The sequence below is a fragment of the Furipterus horrens genome, unplaced genomic scaffold (genome assembly GCF_987537825.1).
Source record: "Furipterus horrens unplaced genomic scaffold, mFurHor1.1.pri manual_scaffold_17, whole genome shotgun sequence".
Lineage (NCBI taxonomy): Eukaryota > Metazoa > Chordata > Mammalia > Chiroptera > Furipteridae > Furipterus > Furipterus horrens.
In genome coordinates, this window is record NW_028327187.1 from 47,216,337 (window position 1) to 47,236,421 (window position 20,085).

The following is a 20,085-nucleotide window of genomic DNA, read 5'->3' on the forward strand; positions in this document are numbered from 1 at the left end:
GCTTCCACTAAGAAACTACTAGAACTGATAAATGAATTCAGCAAAGTAGCTGGATATATCTGTCTGGAAAAATTCCAGCCATTGTTAATAAAATGAGAACAGTTCGTGTGACATAAATGTGACCTGGCAGCTAAGGAGAGTGGACTGGACCACCCATGTATAAACAATGACAACTTCACTGTACTAATCAGTGGGGGCAGGTAGATGCCATTGAGTGAGCATGTGTATTGTGTGGCCATTGCATTCAAAATGACAACAAATAAAGCAATGAATGTACATCACATTTTGCATTACGTTTGAACATTCATCTGTGGAAACTATTTGGATAAATCAGAACGCCGCAGCTATGGACAACTGGTGATTGGCAGCTTCATCACTACAACACACCCACTCACTCATCACATCTGATGCAGAGTTTTTTGGAGAAACATCAAATCTCCCAGGTGACTCAGCCGTGCCCTTATGGCCCAGATTTGGCAACCTGTGACTTCTGGCTTTTTCCAAAACTAAAATCACCTTTGTAAGGGAAGAGAGTTTTTCTGCCAGTGGACGCCACGGAGTAAGCATCGTTGAAGTCTCCTGCTCTGAAATCGTCATGTCTAAGTCAGAGTCTCCCAAAGAGCCGAAACAGCTACGAAAGCTCTTTATTGGAGGTTTGAGCTTTGAAACAACAGATGAGAGTCTGAGGAGCCATTTTGAGCAATGGGGAATGCTCACAGACTGTGTGGTGATAAGAGATCCAAATACCAAGTGTTCCATAGGCTTTGGGTTTGTCACATATGCCACTGTGGAGGAGGTGAATGCAGCCATGAATGCTAGGCCACACAAGGTGGATGGAAGAGTTGTGGAACCAAAAAGGGCTGTCTCAAGAGAAGATTCTCAAAGACCTGGTGCACACTTAACTGTGAAAAAGATTTTTGTAAGTGGTATTAAAGAAGACACTGAGGAACATCACCTAAGAGATTATTTTGAACAATATGGGAAAATTGAAGTGATTGAAATCATGACTGACCGAGGCAGTGGCAAAAAGAGAGGCTTTGCTTTTGTAACCTTTGATGACCATGACTCTGTAGACAAGATTGTCATTCAGAAATACCATACTGTAAATGGCCAGAACTGTGAAGTGAGGAAAGCCCTATCTAAGCAACAGATGGCTAATGCTTCATCCAGCCAAAGAGGTCGAAGTGGTTCTGGAAACTTCGGAGGTGGTCGTGGAGGTGGTTTTGGTGGGAATGACAACTTCGGTCATGGAGGAAACTTCAGTGGTAGAGGTGGCTTTGGTGGTAGCTGTGGTGGATGTGGTGGCAGTGGGGATGGGTATAATGGATTTGGTAATGATGGAAGTAATTTTGGAGGTGGCGGAAGCTACAATGATTTTGGCAATTACAACAATCAATCTTCAAATTTTGGACCCATGACAGGAGGAAACTTTGGAAGCAGAAGCTCTGGCCCTTATGGTGGTGGAGGCCAATACTTTGCCAAACCACAAAACCAAGGTGACTATGGCGGTTCCAGCAGCAGCAGTAGCTATGACAGTGGCAGAAGGTTTTAATTACTACCAGGAAACAAAGCTTAGGAGGAGAGGAGAGCCAGAGAAGTGACAGGGAAGCTACAGGTTACAACAGATTTGTGAACTCAGCCAAGCACAGTGGTGGCAGGGACTAGCTGCTGCAAAGAAGACATGTTTTAGACAATACTCATGTGAATGGGCAAAAAACTCGAGGACCGTATTTATGACTAATTGTATAACAGGTTATTTTAGTTTCTGTTCTGTGGAAAGTGTAAAGCATTCCAACAAAGTGTTTTTAATGTAGTTTTTTTTCACTTTTTTCTTTTTTTTGCACCCATGCTGTTGATTGCTAAATGTAATAGTCTGATCATGACGCTGAATAAATGTGTCTTTTTTTAAATGTGGTGTGTAAAGTTAGTCTACTCTGAAGCCATCTTGGTAAATTACCCCAACAGTGTGAAGTTAGAATTCCTTCAGGGTGATGCCAGGTTCCATTTGAAATTTATTTAGAACCTGCTTGGGCACACAAGCCATTGTCTTCAGAAACCTTGGTGTAGTTGAATTGATAAGTTACTGTGTTGTGACCTGGAGTTCACCATTAAAAGGGTCACCCAAGCAGAGTCATGGAGTTTATTTGGTTATTAATGATTGTTGGCACATCCTATGCAATATATCTAAGTTGAATTATGGTACCAGATGAAATTATAGATGGGAATGAAGTTTGTGTATCATCCATTATCATGTGTAATCAATAAATGATTTAATATCCTAAAAAAAAAAAAAAAAAAAAAGAAAGGGAAGAGATTTCAGACTGTTGATGAAATTCAGGAAAACATGACGGGGTAGCTGATGGTGATTGGAAGAATTGAGTGAGGTCCCAAGATGCCTACTTTGAAGGAGACTGAGGTGTCAACGTTATATGTACAATGTTTCTTGTATCTTGTATCTTCTTCTATAAATGTCTCTAATTTTTCATGTTATATGGCTGGATATCTTCTGGACAGGCCAGATAGATGATGATAGATGATAGATAGATAGATAGATGATAGATAGATAGATAGATAGATAGATGATACAGATTTATATGTTGGAGTTGGAAAACAGAATAAGCAGCACACTTGGGTTCTAGTCTTAGTACTGTTGTTGTGGCTACATAAGTGAGACTGAACACTCTGGAGCAGTGAATTAAAGCAAGCAAAGGATTTATTTGCTGGCGGTCGGGCAGAAAACTTGTCTCAAACAAAGTACCAGCAAGAATTCGATTTTGGGCAGAGTGTATATAGGATTTGGCTCCTTCTCTAGTGAGAAGCAGCTTTTGGGAAGCGGGCAGGGAGGCAGGACAGGGCTGCAGGAGTGTCAAACAGGAACAAAGTTCTCAGGGCCAAAATTTCACAGGACCATAAAGTTATCTCCAGTGGCAGCATAGCGCTCCAGCCAGGGATGAATTCTCTGCAAAGCAATTTATCTTCAAAAGGCTAGATATCCTGTAAAATACAACTTCACAAATGTCATAAACAAGACACAAGCAAATAGGAGGAGATAGGGGCTGGAGTCTTTTAGCTTGTAAAGCACCGAGTGGCTGGAACATTCTCTCCTTACATTTCTCCCTCTAAGGCTTTTTAGCAAGCCTTTGCTACTTCTTACAGAGAACATCTGAAGCCCCTACATATTTACATATTTAGCAAACCTATGCAACTTTTCACAGAGAATACCTGATGCCTCTACACTGTTACTAACCATGAGACCTTAAGCAGTTAACCTACTCTGATTCTTTACTCTCTTAGGAATTTTTACATAGTAATCCCTGTGTTCCTCATTGACAGGGGCTCTATGAGACTCCAATAAAGTAAAGAAGTGATAGAATACTCTTAACCTTACAAAATGCTGTTAGACATGGCAAAATGTTTCTTCTACTATTTCCTTAATCCTTTCTTCTCTACCTGGAAAGATCAGAACAAAAAAATGGGATAGCGGAAAAAGCTAAAGTGGTAGGTGGTAGGTGGGAGACCTGTGGTCTCAAACAAGTGACTTTTACTTTCTGAGTTTCAGCTTTCTCATGTACAAATATCTTAACTAGATGTTCTTATCAATGACTCATCCAATTCCATAGATTTTTTTCAGCAAGATACACACACACAGTTCTTCATTTTCATCTCCCTGAAGTCATACACATGTATTTGCTCCAATCCAGTTATTTGGTTTTTCTCTTTATTTTTTTTTAAATATTTTTTATTGTTTTTCAATTAGAGTTGTCCCATTTTCCCCCATGGCTCTCCCCCACCCAGCCCATGCTTCTCCCACAGTCATTCCCTACCCCGTTGTCCATGTTCATGTGTCATTTATACATGTTCTTTGACTAGACCCTTCCCTTACTTATCCCCTTTCTCTCCCTCCCCCTTCCCCCCTGATAACTGTTATTCTGTTCTTTGTTCAGTTTTGTTCATTTGTTTGTATTGTTCATTAGTCTCCTGTATCAGGTGATATCATATGGTAATTTTCTTTCATTGCCTGCCTTATTTTGCTAAGCATAATCTTCTCTAGTTCCAAACATGTTCTTGCAAATGGCAGGAGATCCTTTTTTCGTTCTGCTGCATAGTATTCCATTGTGTAAATGTACCACAATTTTTTAATCCACTCATCTACAGATGGGCACTTATGCTGTTTCTAGCACTTAGCTATTGTAAACAGGGCTGCTATGAACATAGGGATGCATAAGTTCTTTTGAATTGGTGTTTCAGGATTCTTTAGGTATAGTCTTAGCAGTGGAATCACTGTTTCAAAAAGCAGTTCCATTTTTAGCTTTTTGAGGTAATTCCATACTGTTTTCCATAGTGGCTGCACCAGTCTGCATTACCTCCCCCAACAGTAAGTACACTAGGGTTTTGTTTCTCCACATCCTCTCCAGCACAAGTTGCTTGTTGATTTGTTGATGATGATCATTCTGACAGGTGTAAAGTGGTATCTCATTGTGGTTTTTATTTCCATCTCTCTAATGGCTGGTGATGTTGAGCATTCTTTCATGTGTTTATGGACCCTCTGTGTATTCTCCTTGGAGAAGTGTTTGCTCACGTCCTTTGCCCACTTTTTAATTGCTCTGTCTGTCTTCTTGGTGTTGAGACATTAAGTTCTTTATATATTTTGGAGATCAATGCCTTGTCTGAGGTATCATTGGCAAATATGTTTTCCCATGTGGTTGGTTTCCTTTTCATCTTGCTGATGTTTTCTTTAGCTGAGCAGAAACCATTTAGTTTTATGTAGTCCCATGTGTTTATTCTTTCCTTTATTTCCCTTGCTTTAGGAGATGTATAGGTGAAAATATTGCTACTTGGAATATCAGAAGTTTTCCTGCCTATGTTTTCCTCTAGGACTTTTTTGTTGTCACGGCTTACATTTATGTGTCCGATCCATCTTGAGTTTATTCTGGTGTGTGGTGTAAGTTGGTGGTCTAGTTTCATTTTTTTGCACATCCCTGTCCAGTTCTTCCAGCTCCATTTGTTGAAGAGGCTCTTCTCACTCCATTTGATATTCCTTTCCCCTTTGTCAAATATTAGTTGACCATATAGACTGGGGTTTATTCTGGGCTCTCTATTCTTTTCCATTGATCTATATATCTGTTCTGCCAGTACCAGACTGTCTTGATCACAGTAGCTTCGTAGTATAGTTTAATGTCTGGTATTGTGATCCCTCCTCCTGTATTCTCCTGTCTTGAGATTGCTGTGTTTATTTGGGGTTTTTTTGGTTCCATATAAATTTTTGAAGTATTTGTTCTAGGTCTGTGAAATATGTCACTGGTATTTTAACAGAGTTTGCATTGAATCTACAAATTGCTTTGGGTAGTATGGCCATTCTGATGCTGTTGATTCTTCCCATCCAAGAACAAGGTATTTGCTTTCATTTATTTGTATCTTCCTTAATTTCTTTCTTCAATGTTATGTAGCATTCCAAGTACAGGTCTTTTATCTTTTTGGTTAAGTTTATTTCTAGGTAGTTTACTTTATTTGTTGCTATAGTGAATGAGATTCTTTTTTCTAGTTTCTATCTCTGATATTTTATTGTTGGTATACAGAAGTGCCTTTTATTTCTGGTAATTGACTTTGTACACTGCTATTTTGCCAAATTTGCTTATTATGCTGAGTAGTTTATTAGTGGAGATTATAGGGTTTTCTATGCATGCTATCATGTCATCTGAAAATAATGACAGTTTTACTTCCTCTTTTCCCATTTGGATGCCTTTTATTTCTTTTTCTTGTCTGATTGCTGTGGCTAGAACTTCCAATACTATGTTAAATAGCATGGAGAGAGTGGAAATCCTTGTCTTGTCCCTGAACTCAGGGGGAATGCTTTCAGTTTTCGTCCATTGAGTATGAGGTTGGCTTCAGGTTTCTCGTATACAGCCTTAATTATGTTAAGGTATGCTCCCTCTATTCCCATTTTGCTGAGAGTTTTCAGAATAAATGGGTGTTGTACTTTATCAAATGCTTTTTCTGCATCTATTGATATGATCATGTGATTTTTGTTTTTTCATTTTGTTTAGGTGATGTGTTATATTTTTTGATTTGCGAATATTAAACCATCCTTGCACCCCTCGGATGAATCCCATTTGATTGCGGTGTATGAACTTTCTAATGTGTTGCTGGATCCTGTTTGCCAATGTTTTCTTGAGGATTTTAGCATCTATGTTCATCAGTGGTATTGGCCTGTAGTTTACTCTCTTTGCTGTGTCTTGACCTGGTTTTTGGAATTAGGGTAATACTGGCTTCACAGAAAGAGTTTGGGAGTCTGCCCTCTTCTTGGATTTTTTGAAATAGTTTGAGAAGGGTAGGAATTAGTTCTTTCCTAAATGTTTTGTAAAATTCGCCTGTGAAACCATCTGGTCCAGGGCTTTTGTGTGCCAGGATAATTTTTATTACTGTTTAAATTTCACTCTTTGTTATCAGCCTATTCGGGTTTTCTACTTCTTCTTGATTCAGTTTTGGAAGATTATATGTTTCTAGAAATTTGTCCATTTCATTTAGATTGTCAAGTTTCTTGCCATACAGTTGTTTGTAGTAATTTCTTAGAATCCTTTGTATTTCTGTGATATCGGTCATGATTTCGCCTCTTTCATTTCTGATTTTGTTTATTTGGGTCCTCACTTTTTCTCTTGATAAGACTGGCTAAAGGCTTGTCGATTTTGTTCATCTTTTCTAAGAACCAGCTTCTACTCTTGTTGATATTTTGAATTGTTTATTTAGTCTCTATGTCATTTAATTCTGCTCTGATCTTGATGATTTCCTTCCTTTCACTCGCCCTGGGCTTTGTTTGTTGTTGTTGTTCTAGTTCTTGTGGCTGTAGGGTTAGATTTTTTATTTGGGATTCTTCTAACCTTTTCAGGTAGGCCTATATTGCTATGAACTTCCCTCTCAGGACTGCTTTTGCTGTGTCCCATAGGTTTTGAGCTGTTGTGTGTTCATTATCATTAGTTTCCAGAAACTTCTTGATATCTTTCTTGATGTCATTGTTAACCCAATCATTAGTTAATATCATGTTATTCATTCTCCATGAGTTTGAATGTCTTTGAGTTTTTTCCTTGAGGTTGATTTTTAGTTTCAAGGCATTGTGATCTGAAAAGATGCTTGATATAATTTCAATTATCTTGAATTTGTTGTGGCTTGTTTTGTGTCCTACCATGTGGTCTATCTTTTAAAATGTCCCATGTGCATTTGAAAAGAATGTATATTTTGTTTCTTCTGGGTGAAAAGTTTTATATATATATATATATGTATATAATCAGTTAAGTACATTTGATCTAGTGTGTTGTTCAACGCCTCAATATCCTTGGCGCTTATTTGCTTCAAAGATATGTCTATCATTCATAATGGTATGTTAAAGTTCTCTACTATGAGTGTGTTGCTGTTGTTATCCTTCTTGCAGTCTTCTAGTTTTTTCCTTATATATTTGGGTGCCCCTATGTTGGGTGTATAATGTTTACCAGGGTTATAGCTTCTTCATGGATTATTTCATTCAGTATTATGAAATACCCTCTTTTGTCTCTTTTTATGGCCTTTGCTGTGAAATCTGTTTTGTCTGATATAAGTATTGCTCCCCCATCTTTTTTTCATGTTCGTTTTCTTGGAATACTTTTTCCATCCCTTCACTTTCAGTCTTTGTAGATCTTTTGTTTTGAGGTGTTTCTCTTGTATATAGCATATATGTGGGTCATGTTTTCATGTCCATTCTGCTTTTGATTTGACATTTAATCAATTTACATTTAAGGTTATTATTGACAGGTATTCATTTCCCTTTGTTCCTGTGTTCCTCTCTCTCTCTTATTTTTCTTCTCTTTCTCAAAGCATTCCCTTTAACATCTCTTGGAATGCTGGTTTCTGGAGATGTATTCTTTTAGTCTTCCTTTGTCAGAGGAACTCCTTATTTCACCTTCTATTTTGAAAGAGAGCCTTGCTGGGTAGAGTATTCTTGATTGTAGGCCTTTGTTTTTCATTACTTGAGATATATTTTGCCATTCCCTTCTGGCTTGTAGTGTTTCTGTTGAGAAATCAGTTGATAGCTTTATCTGAGCTTCCTTGTATGATATTTACTCTTTCTCTCTTGCTGCTTTTAGGATTCTCTCTTTGTCTTTGAATGTTGCCATTTTAATTATGATGTGTCTTGGAGTGGGCCTTTTTGAGTTCATCTTCATTGGGACCCTCTGTGCTTCCTGGAGTTGCCTGACATTTTCTCTCAAGTTATGAAAATTTTCTGTCATTACTTTTTCAATCAGGTTTTCTAACCCATGCTCCTTTTCTTCACATTCTTGTATTCCTGTGATTCAAATAGTTTTTTTGCTGCATGTTGTCCAGCAGTTCTCTTACACCCTCTTCATTCTTTTTTAGTATTTTTTTTTATTTTGTTGTATTGTCTGGGATTTTTTCCTACATTGTCCTCTAACTCAATGATCCTATCCTCTGCTTCATTTAGCCTGATTTTGATTGATTCTACTGTCTTCTTCAGTTCAGCCATTGTATTCTTCATTTCTTCCTGGTTCTTATTGTTAGTTTCTATGTCCTCTTTTTTGCTGGTGTAGTTCTCAGTTAGTTCTTTGTAGCTTCCCTGGAATTATTTGTAGTTTCCCAGGAGTTCTTTGTAATTCCTCCCCCTGGAGTTCATTGTTGTTTTCTTTGAGTTTGTCAAGTTCATTGAGCTTCCATATAACCATTTTTTTGAATTCCATGTCTGGTTATGTCTGTTCCATCTATTTCTTTTTCTGGGGATTCCTCTTTTCCTTTCATGGGGAGGTTGTTTCTGTGTCTCCCCATATTGGATGTTTCTTGTTTTGTTTTGTTTTTTCTCTTAGATTTGTATGCTTTGATTTCCTGCCTTTGTGGTATGAGATTCTGTATAGGAGACTTGGGGGATTCAGTGGTGCAATCTCTTTGGTCTCCTGAGCCTGATGCTCTTGAGATGCCCTTTATGCCATTTGTTTAAGCTGTCTGGTTGTATTTCAATTACTCTGGTGGAACTTTCCCTCTGGCTAGCTGATTGAGAGTCACTCTGCCCACCTTGTCTTGAGTTATTTTGTGGAGATGCTATTAAAACATAAACACATAACCCAGCCAAGAAACCCACACCCTCCATAATATCCCCAACCCACAATCATACTATCAACAGCAAGTGAGCCAGTATTAATATAAATGTAAAGGGGTTAAGACTATTATACTATAGGAGAAAGAGATAAGAGTTGTTTTAACTGAAAGAGAGATAATTTTTGGGAGGGAAGATGATAGAATAATAATAGTGGCAAGTAGGATCAAGGTTATGTGAGACAGTAAGTAATATTTACATTGTATGTTGAAAACAGGAGGGAAGAATGCAGAATGAAGTGAGAAAGTGGAAGTGTATAGTATTAGGTTTATATAGCAGTTATATGCTATATGTTTAGTGTGAGAGGGAGGATAAACAAAACAGACAAACAAACAAAAATTAAAGAAGAAGAATAGGAGGGAGAGAAGGTAGGAAACAGATTAAAGAAAGAGTTTTTACCCAGTACAAACTTTGGGCGCTGTCTTCTTTTTCTGGATCCACCCCTGGTCAAAATTTCATGGGTTTCATATATTTTCTGGCTGGCTGTCTGTGAGGAGATCTAGCTTGATTCTGGGTTGCTATTCTCTCACTTGTGGGACTGCCACAGCTCTGCTGTGAGTCGCACTTAGTTGCATCCCGTCCCCCCCCCCCAGTTCTGTGGCTCCCTCAGCCTTCCTCAGGCTTGTCTAGCAATGCTGTTCTGCTATAGTGCATGCATGCCTATAGTCCCTGCCCAGCCTCAATTCCTGTCTTTGCTCCTCAAAAAAAGTCTCTCTGTTTCCTCTAAGCTGAAGCTCTGGCCTGTGTCCCTGCCTATATGTCTGCCTGTGCTATTTGCCTGCCTGGGGTCCCTACCAAGTTGCAGTGCACCACAGCTTTCCCATATGGGCCCCTCTTCCTGGCTCAGTTCTGCTTTTTTGTTTGGTTGAGCCTTTGTGCGAGTGCCCAGGGCACAGATTTTTCAGCCCAGGGTTGCCAGCCAAGGGAGTCCCCACTGAGACTCAGTTCATACAGTTTCTCACATTCCAGGCTGTTCACTGTCTTCCCAGCCTCTGGCTGTTTCAACCAAAAGTTCTCCCTGACTCCCTCCAGGACTTTGCTGGTCAGGGTGCCTATGGCAGGCGGAAGTTTCCAAGCAGATCTCTGCTAATGAGCCGGTCAGCAGCTTCCCCTTTTGGGTGTGGTGTGGCAGAGGTGCCAGGCTGAGAGGCGCAGCAACTCCACTTGGAGAGCGCAAGCTGAGCTTTCTACACTCTTTCACACCACTCCCACACTCCCTTCTCTGTTCGCACTATCTGATATCCACACTCACCTACTCCTCTCTGTGTTTTCACTCCAAGTCCTTCTGTGATAGGAGCAAGCAAACAACACTGCTACCTACTCCACCATCATTTTTTCTCCTCTTGGTTTTTCTTTCATTAAACCAATATTGCCATCCATGGGAGTGGAAACCAGGGCATTGATTATTATTTTGTCTTTTACATCATACAATGTAGGAGACCAATCATCTCAGGGATAATCACACAAGGCAATGTAGCCTGGCATGTGCTCATCCATAAAATTAACAAGTGTTACAAGGGAGAATGTCAAATCTGTCTGGAAAATTGGAAAGTGCTGGGATAAACAAAGGCGAACAGGCACCTTTACTGTAGGAGTTTTCATAACCTTTAATGTTCTGATGTATCTTGAGCATCTCAGAGTATTCTAGTAGTAAACCATGTAGTATTCTGCTCTGTTTTGTTTTTACCAAACTTATTTGACCATGGAAGTCTCCCACCAATGTCCCCACAGCATCTCAATACAAGTCTTATAACCAAATAACTTCTTTGTACATTCATATTTCAGCCCCCAAATGTTACAGTTAAAATTTAAAATATATTTTAGCCCATAACATTCTCTCTCTCTCTCTCTCTCTCTCTCTCTCTCTCTCTCTCTCTCTCTCAGCCCTTGTGACACCTGCAGTTGTGGGGCTTCCAAGTGGACTTGGGGGGGACTAATATTTTACCCAAATCAGAAAAGATACATAAGAATGTTGTTAAGACCACATAGTCCCTTGGTACTTGGCATTTTTAGACAAGACAAAATGCAGCTGCTGTATGTGCACTAATAACAATAATTCACATTTAAAGAGTAGTTACAGCTGCAGAAAGCTTTCACATGCACCATGTCATTTCTAAACAATTGAGATAGATATGACCTCCATTTCGCAGATGAAGAACAGCAAGATTATATATATTTTCCAAGGACTCAAAAGCAGGTCTAGACATTTCAAATCCAGTGCTTCTTTTTATACACCAAGGCTGGAGGTAGAAATTTAAGATTCTCTCAGATTTGTAATGACTCAAATTCTTTGGGTACTTGGGGTTTAGTATTCCACTTCCATAGCAGGAGGCAGGGGTGATGAAGGTATTTCTTGATTAATCTCCAAGGATGGAGAGATAAGCAGAGTATCTTTAAAGAGGTTTCCTTCTAGTACAAAAGTTAACCATCTATACTCATCACAAAAAGGTCAGAAACTGTAAATTACAAATTTTTTTTTAAGATACCAGTAAAGAAACACCCATAGCTACATGTCCTGAAAAAACTACAGTCATGTGCCACATAATGATGTTTCAGTCAACAATGGACCACATGTAACAATGGTGGTCTCATAAGATTATAACAGAACTGCAAAATTCTGATTACCTAGTAACATGGTAGCTGCCCTAATGTCCTAACATTGTAGTACAATGCATTACTATTTTGTGCCAGTCGTATCTATTGATAGTAATGCTATAGGTTGGAAATACCTGGGGGTACTCACCTGGGTTCAGGTGAGCTTTCCAGTGACATCTCCCCTTTCTAAACCAATGGTACTGTTGGACCAACTGTTGTGGTTCTTATTACAATTTCAGGGTGCCTTTCAGCAATAACCATTAAAAACCTTTGAAGAAAATAAGTTTATTACTTAGAGGGTCTGGAGTATAAAAGGCACATGGGATGCACACAACAAGGTCTGATGAGGGTAGTGGGAGAAAGGAAGGGACAAAGTAAGGGATAGAGAGAGAGTGAAAGAGAGAGAGAGAATAAATTGAGCTGAAGAAGTGCCAAGGTCTGAGTTCTGCTTTTATTGTGATCAAGAGTGGGAGCCTTGAGTTTCATGGTGGAGGCAGCTGGGCTCTTTATTTAATTGAGTGGCTGGAAATGTGTTTATTTGAGATTGTTGTCTTTGAAGTGACTGTCTTGGGAATCAAAGCGCTTGCATTAGAAAAAGAAAGGCAACTGTCAAAGCTTACACTATAGTTATTCAATTACAATTGTGGTGATGCTCATGTAAAAAAAGAAACTGTGGTGTCCTATAAAAGTATAGCACATACAATTATAATAGTAGGCTATACCATCTAGGTTTGTGTAAATGCACTTTATCATGTTCACACAAAGATGAAATTGCCTAACGCTGCATTTCTTAGATCATATACCCTGTCATTAAGTGGTGCATGACTGTACTATTTACACCAAACATTTTTCTACACATATTAGATTCTAAGATGCACTTTTTATATACCAGTGTTTCTGGAATTGGGCCATGCCTCCCAATGGATGATCACAATTGATGTGGAAGTGCTTTCCTCACAAATATGTCTCGGGTTATCATATAGATGGTGTATCATGTATCATAAGACCATGGCATTTTAGAGTCAGTGAGAAATTTTAATTCTTCCCAATTTAGGTAGATTGCTGTTTTGGAACCTTTTATTATCTCCCCTATTTTGTGGCATCATTACATGTAAATAGAGATATTTCTACAATATATTTAGTGATGCAAACAGTTCATTGACATAATCTTCCACATTAAAAAAAAATAAACACCTATAGCTGGCCATTAAAATTGTTTAAAACTTTTCTCAACTACAAATAGCACTAAGTAACAAATATTAATTGAAAGTTTGAGACCTTACTAGGTGCCAAGCAGAGTACTTGGTGCTAGTTAAAGAGCAATGAACAAAATAGCTATGGAAACAACCCTCTAGTTGTGATAATCTAGTAGTGGCAGCAGGTATTAAACCAGTAAACACATTAATAAAAATATAGAGAGATTTATAAACTCTCAAACATTGTAACGAGTAAGAACAATCTTCCTTTGGATTAGGGAAGCATGGAAAGCTCCTCTAAGGAAGAGGCAATTAAGCTGAGTTCTGAAGGATAAGAAAGAAATATCCAGTGGGAAAAAAAAGGCTGCACCAAAGTAGACTCCCCCAACTAAAGAGTGAAATACCCACTCTATTGTCAACATGGGATAGTCTCCTTTTTCTCTACCAGTCTTCCAGGCAGGGGACTCAATTGTTAAATTAGTATATTAAAAATTATTTGTAAGGCTGAACATTTATTTTTACTTCATATTGTTTCCTCTCTACCAAAATAGCTAATTAATATCAGTGATCTCAGTTTTGACCAGATCGTGTCTACTATGTATAACCATAGCACACATTTAAACAATGGTCCTAAATGTATGTTCCCTCTGGGAACTTCAGAGTATGCTAGCATCACCTGGGAACTTGTTAGAAACAGGAATTCTCTTGTCCTGGCTGGTGTGGCTCAATTGGTTGGGCAGGGTTTCATAAATGGAAAAGTAGCCAGTTCAATTCCTGGTCAGGGCACATTTGTGGATTGTACATTTGGTTCGTGTACAGAAGGGAGCCTATTGATGTTTCTCTTTCACATCAACGTTTCTCTCACTCTCCTTCTCCCTCTCTTCCCTTCTCCCTAAAATCAAAATTAAAATAAATTTTTTTTAAAGAAATAGGCATTCTCAAGCCCCATCAAAACTGACTGAATCAGGAACTCTGTGGGTAGGGCCCAGCAATCTGTGTCTTAACAAGCCCTCCACGTTATTCTGATGTACGATTAAGTTTGAAACCACCTTGAAGAGGATAGTCAATGAATATTTGTAGATGGAAGTCAGTTATCTGATCTAATAGCACCACCAAAGATACAAATCAGACAATATGGTTCTCAGTTGCAACAACAAAAAAGGCTTAAGGAAAAAGTCCATTCATCATTTTGTCCAACAAACTTTTGAGCACCTACTATCCAGCAAACACTGTGCTAGGTACTGAAGAACTAAAAAAGAAGACAAGGGTTCCTTCCTTCACAAAGCTGATTGTCTATTGGAGCAATTCCTGAAAGTGAAATGGATGGCCAAGAAAAGTCCTATCTTGTACTGTTTTTGAACTGTTGGAAAGCAAGAAAAATGGAACAATGACAATATAAATACATTCTGGTCAGAATAAAGGAGACAACAGTGGAAAGAGAGAAGTGGACAGACTTGGTCCATCAAACTTGGTACCACCAAATCTTCTTTACAGACTGTTCCACAACAGATATAGATTCCAGCTTGGAAAGATGCCAGGGTTTACAGAGTTCTCATTACCCATGTTGTTTTGTTACGGCTACATAGGCGAGATTGAACACTCTGAAGCGGTGTATAAAGTTAAGCAAAGGATTTTTAATATTGGCCAGGAGTTGGGCAGACCCTGAGCAGGTCTCTAACATGCTCCAACCTACAATGGAGTCTAAACGCTGGGCTTTTATACTGGTGCAGTCTCTTTGTTTCTTCTTTGGCGGGAAACAGCCTTAGGAAGAGGGGGCTGGGCAGGACTGCAGGAATGTCTTGGCAGTAACAGGAACAGAAATTCGCAAGGCTAAAGGTTATCTTCGACGGCAGCATAGCTCTTCAGCCAGGGACGAACTCCCTGTGAGGCAATTTATTTTCAAAGGGCTAGACATTCTGCAAAGCACAACCTTCACAAATGTTATAAACCAGACACAAGCAAGCAAATGGGAGGTGATAGAGGCTGAAGTCCTTTTAGCTTGTAAATCACTAATTGCTATAACACTCCTTCTTACATTCCTTTTTCCAAGGCCTTTTAGCAAGTCCTTGCTACTTCTTACAAAGAACATTTAAAGCCCTTACATACTTACATATTGAAATTTTTACAGGGACTATTTGGTGCCCCTACATAATCCCCCCTCTAGTCCCTGGACTAAACCTATTAGGGACGTCTAGGGACTATAAGTAGGGTTTTTAAACCCTGGTTTTCAGGAGGGGCTTAGTAGCAAGGATAAGGAGTTGGGTATTTATAATGCTAGCTTTCAGGAGCTGCAAGGAAGAAATTAAGTTTTCAGAAACAAATGATAATGAGTATACAACATCCCAAAACTAAAAGGGACACAGCAAAAGCAGTTTTGAGAGGAAAGTCCATAGCAATACAGGCCTACCCAAAGAGGATAGAAGAACTCCACACAAAAATTTAACCCCACAGCTACAAAAACTAGAAAAACAATAATAAACAAAGCCCAGAGCAAGCAGAAGGAAGGAAATTATTAAGGTTAGAGCAGAATTAAATGACACTGAGACTAAACAAACAACTTAAAAAATTAACAAAAGCAGGGGCTGGTTCTAGGCTTATAAAGAAAAAAAGAATCCAAATAAACAAAATTAGAAACAAAAGAGGAGATATTATGACCGATAACACAGAAATACAAAAAATTGTAAGAAATTACTATAAACAACTATATGGCAAGAAACTTGACAACCTAGATGAAATGGACAAATTTCTAGAAACATATAATTTTCCAAAACAGAATTAAGAAGTAGAAAGTCTTAACAGACCAATAACAAAGAAGGAAATTGAAACAGTAATCAAAAATTTCCCGGCACACAAAAGCCCTGGATGGCTTTACAGGCAAATTTTACAAAATATCTAGGGAAGAACTAACTTCTTCCCTTCTCAAACTATTCCAAAAATTCAAGAAAAGGGAAAAATTCCAAACTTTTTCTATGAAGCCAGTATTACCTTAATTTCAAAACCAGGTCAAGACATAACAAAGAAAGAAAACTACAGGCCAATATCGCTAATGAACATAGATGCTAAAATTCTCAACAAAATATTGGCAAACAGGATCCAGCAATACATCAAAAAGATTATATACTACGATCAAGTGGGATTCATCCCAGGGACACAAGGATGGTTTAATATTCGCAAATCAATAAATATAATACATCACCTAAACAAAATGAATGACGAAAATTACATGATCATATCAATAGATGCAGAAAAAGCACCTGATAAAGTACAACACCCATCTATGACGAAAACCCCCAGAAAAATGGGAATAGAGGGAGCATACCTTAACATAATTAAGGCTATATATGAGAAACCTGAAGCCAACATTCTACTCAATGGACAAAAACTGAAAACATTCCTTCTGAGATTAGGAACAAGATAAGGATGTCTACTTTTTTCCTTTTTTTTTTGAACAGTGTTGGAAGTTCTAACTACAGCAATTAGACAAGAAGAAATTAAAGACATTCAAATTGGTAAGGAAGACAAAACTGTTACCACTTGCAGAAGACACGATAGTATACATAGAAAACCTTACAGACTTTACGAAAAAACTACTTGACCTAATAAATTAATTTGACAAAACAGCAGGGCACAAAGTTAATATTCAGAAATTAAAAGCGTTTCTATATACCAACAAAACATTAGAGATAGAAACCAGAAAAAAATTCCATTTACTATAGCAACAAGAAAAACAACAGTATTCAGGGATAAACTTAACCAAAGAGGCAAAAGACCTGCACTCGGAAAGCTACACAACCCTGAAGAAAGAAATTAAGAAAGACACAAATAAATGGAAGCATACACCACATCCACGGATGGGAAGAATTAACATTTCCAAAATGTCCACATTATTTAAAGCAATTCATAGATTCAATGCAATTTCTATTAAAATACCAGCAACATATCTCACAAACCTAAAGCAAACACTTAAAATTTAATTTAGCAGACATTTGTTAAGCACTTGCTATGTGCCATGCATTGTAGATTCAATGATTAATAAGAAGAGCAAATGGAATGTTAGCAAGATGATGGAAAACAAATTTCCAGACCCTTATGGAAACATTAAATTAACAACTAGGAACTGACTAAAATAAGTTTTAACAGCTTTGAAAACTAGTCAAAGATTAATAGCAATTAAGGAAATGACCAACAAAGAAAGCACTACATTCGAAATGATAGAAAATTTTATGGCACTGTACTTATTTTTGCCTTACCCTTTTTTTTCAATGTAGTGCAGTATACTTGGGAGGAATTAGCCTAATTCCCAGTTTTTTTTCTTTTCTTATAAGGAATGTCTGAAGCCCCTGTATAATTCCCCTCCTTAGACTTAAGACCTTTTATTTTATAAGAGGACAATGGGCGAAGGTCTCGTGCTCTTCTAGCTGCTTCAAGCTGAACATGGTCGTCGTCCTACCTACCCTTGGGTCTAGGAATTTCTAATAAGAGTGGGGGTGGAGGGGAGTGTGGCCCTCCCTTATGGGGAAGGATTTTGCAGAGTCCAGGTCAGTTGGCTGTCCCCGGGCAGCGGCATTCTTGGTTTCCAAGGGCTGGCACTGTTGGACAAATTGACATCCTTGTCATATTCTGGAGGCAACAGATTTGGCAACAGGGTTAAAAGGCATAATTTAACCCACAACCACTAGATGACAAAAGACAGAGATTAATTTTTCAATGTCCCACATTAGGAAAAGAAATGGCTTCTTTGGAGGAAGGTGTGCAGGGCATGTCACACCTGTCCAAAATTCTTTTGCTCACTATACTTAGCTAGGGCTGAGGGAAATATTTTAGGTCTTTCCCCACTCTCAGACCTTTAGGCCCTTTTTGTCCAAGTCATTAGGATAGAAAAGAGAAATAAGTTTTTAAAGTGAAGCTCACAGACTACCCCATACTTTACCAATCCAACCACTTAGTTCAGCCAAACCGTCGAGTCTTAGGAGGAGGCACTGCAGATGGGCTTCTTAAGTGAGGCCTATAAGTACAATTACTCAGGTAATGAGATCATAAGCTTATGCCCTATGAAAACAGAAAGAACACACATGTTAATTCACACAACACAATTCACAAACCAGTCTCCAAATCGGAGAGACTGTCTTATTGGGAAGACATCCAGTTGCAAGGCATTTGACATTCTTCTTGCCTGTAAATAAAGCATCCTTGATAATGTCACAGACTTGGTTTAACTTTCAAATGAAAAACAAACTTTATAGACAGTTAGCTGCACTGAGCATTGCAATTTTCCTTAAGTCATGATTTTTCTCCTTAAGATCACCCTCCTTGTCAGTAAAGGGCTGCATTAAGTCCAGTTTTAATTTAGCCTGTTCATTTGCATAAAAACAACAAGAGCAGTGATTGATCACATATGATCTTTAAGTCTACTATGCTGGAACTTACGCAAGGAACCTTCATGTTGACTTTTAGTTTGCCCATTAGGGCACAGAAGCTGAGCCACACACCTGCCATTCAGCCTTGCCTGTAAACACCTGCTTTTCCCAAGTCCTTTGGATTTTTCATTGTGCCTTGAGGTTCCTTCTAGCCATTTTTCAGGAAAGCAACCTTCGTTCCTTCCCTGGAAAGACTGCCATGACTGCCATGAACCGCACAACCAACCAAGGTGTCAGGCCTTTTTTCTCATGGGCTTTTCTTAGCTTCAAAAGTTAAATCCAGTTCCTTAGGGCTTCCTGGTAACAACCAGAGCCTAAGCATGCCTCTTTCAGGCATATTATTCCAGTCAAAGTCTTGGTTAACAATACCTTTATTAACAACTGGTCTTTTTAGTTTTATGCAAAGAAACCTAATGTCATTACTTACTTCTTTAAATTGCCAAATTCTGGAGGGATCAGGTAGGGAGAAAAATATACAGTGTGAAGGAAAATCCTTGTCCTTCTAATATTTACTAAAACTGCATTTCCATGCCTTATACTTTCTTTTGTTCACTTTCCTACATGTGAAGTTTTCTTTTTTTTCTTTTTAACTCTCTCTGGGAAACCTCAATTTTCCTTTCAGATTATATGGCCAGTACCAATACAGAGAATTCCAGACCTTCCATAGGTCCCCAATGGCTAAATGCCAATACAGAGGTACAGTAACCATACAATTAGACCACAAGTAGTTGAGGTTTCCTTTCCCCAGGTTTAAAACTTTCACAACCTTTCTATATGTTTACCCATTCAGATTTAACCATAATCCATTTCCAATTCTTGTTCTTTTCCACACTGTAAAGTACTCTACTCAAACTCAGTATTTAGCAGCTAAAATTTCCCTAGATTTATAGATATTCTGCAGTTTTCTGAAGCTTCCTGCTTCTTCTTCTTCTTCTTTTCTAACATACACTTTTGAGCTTTCCTGAGAAGTTTTTCAATTGTTTTATTTGGCCTATTACTATTCTATTTAGGATTTTATTGGGAACCTTTTGTTTGGCCAGGACAATTCCCTGACCAGGAGGATGCTTGCATTTTTTTAATATTCTTATAGCAGCCCACCTGATTATTCCTCTTTCTTTCCTATTGAAGAGGATGTCTAGAATGGACATTAGTTTTATTCATGTGTAACAACACTTTTCCTTAAGATACAGGCACATTCCCCCTGCTGAAGCAGTGAGGAGATTGAAGGCTCTTTAGTTACAGCTTTAGAGGTGTTGCTGATTGGCACCCAAGCAGCTTGCACCAGTTTGAAGAGCGGCCTGAGTTTTAAAAGTGTCACACTTTTTTTTTTTTTTTTTCCCTCCATGTTGGAGAGACAGACATTCTGCTGTTTCTGTAACCTGTAGCAAGGGGATTAGACGGCTGCTTCGCTAGCAAATTTAACATTGTCCCTCCTTGCAGCTCCAGCAGGGAGTATTCAGATGCAAACTGAATTGCTAGAAGTTACCTGGGGTGGAAAGAAATGCTGCAAGCAAGTTCTCTGGGGAAATTTTTAAGGAGCCTCATCCCTCTGGCCAGGGCTACAAGGCAGCGGGAGACAGCACAGAGGGTCCTAGGCTTATTTTTTTTGGGGGGGGGGGGACACTGCCCATATTGATAGCCTTGGTTTTCATGTTCCCCACCCCCCTCTCCTGCGCCTGCAGCTGTTTGAGAGATAGCAATTTGATCTGGGAACCAGGGGCCTTCCCAGATTACAGAATATGTGAAA

General features: G+C 38.6%; 1 pseudogene; it reads left to right on the forward strand.

The window, feature by feature from the left end:
- The first annotated feature begins 595 nt into the window (after nt 1-595).
- Nucleotides 596-1,552, forward strand: LOC149990954 (heterogeneous nuclear ribonucleoprotein A1 pseudogene; annotated as a pseudogene).
- Nucleotides 1,553-20,085: the final 18,533 nt, after the last annotated feature.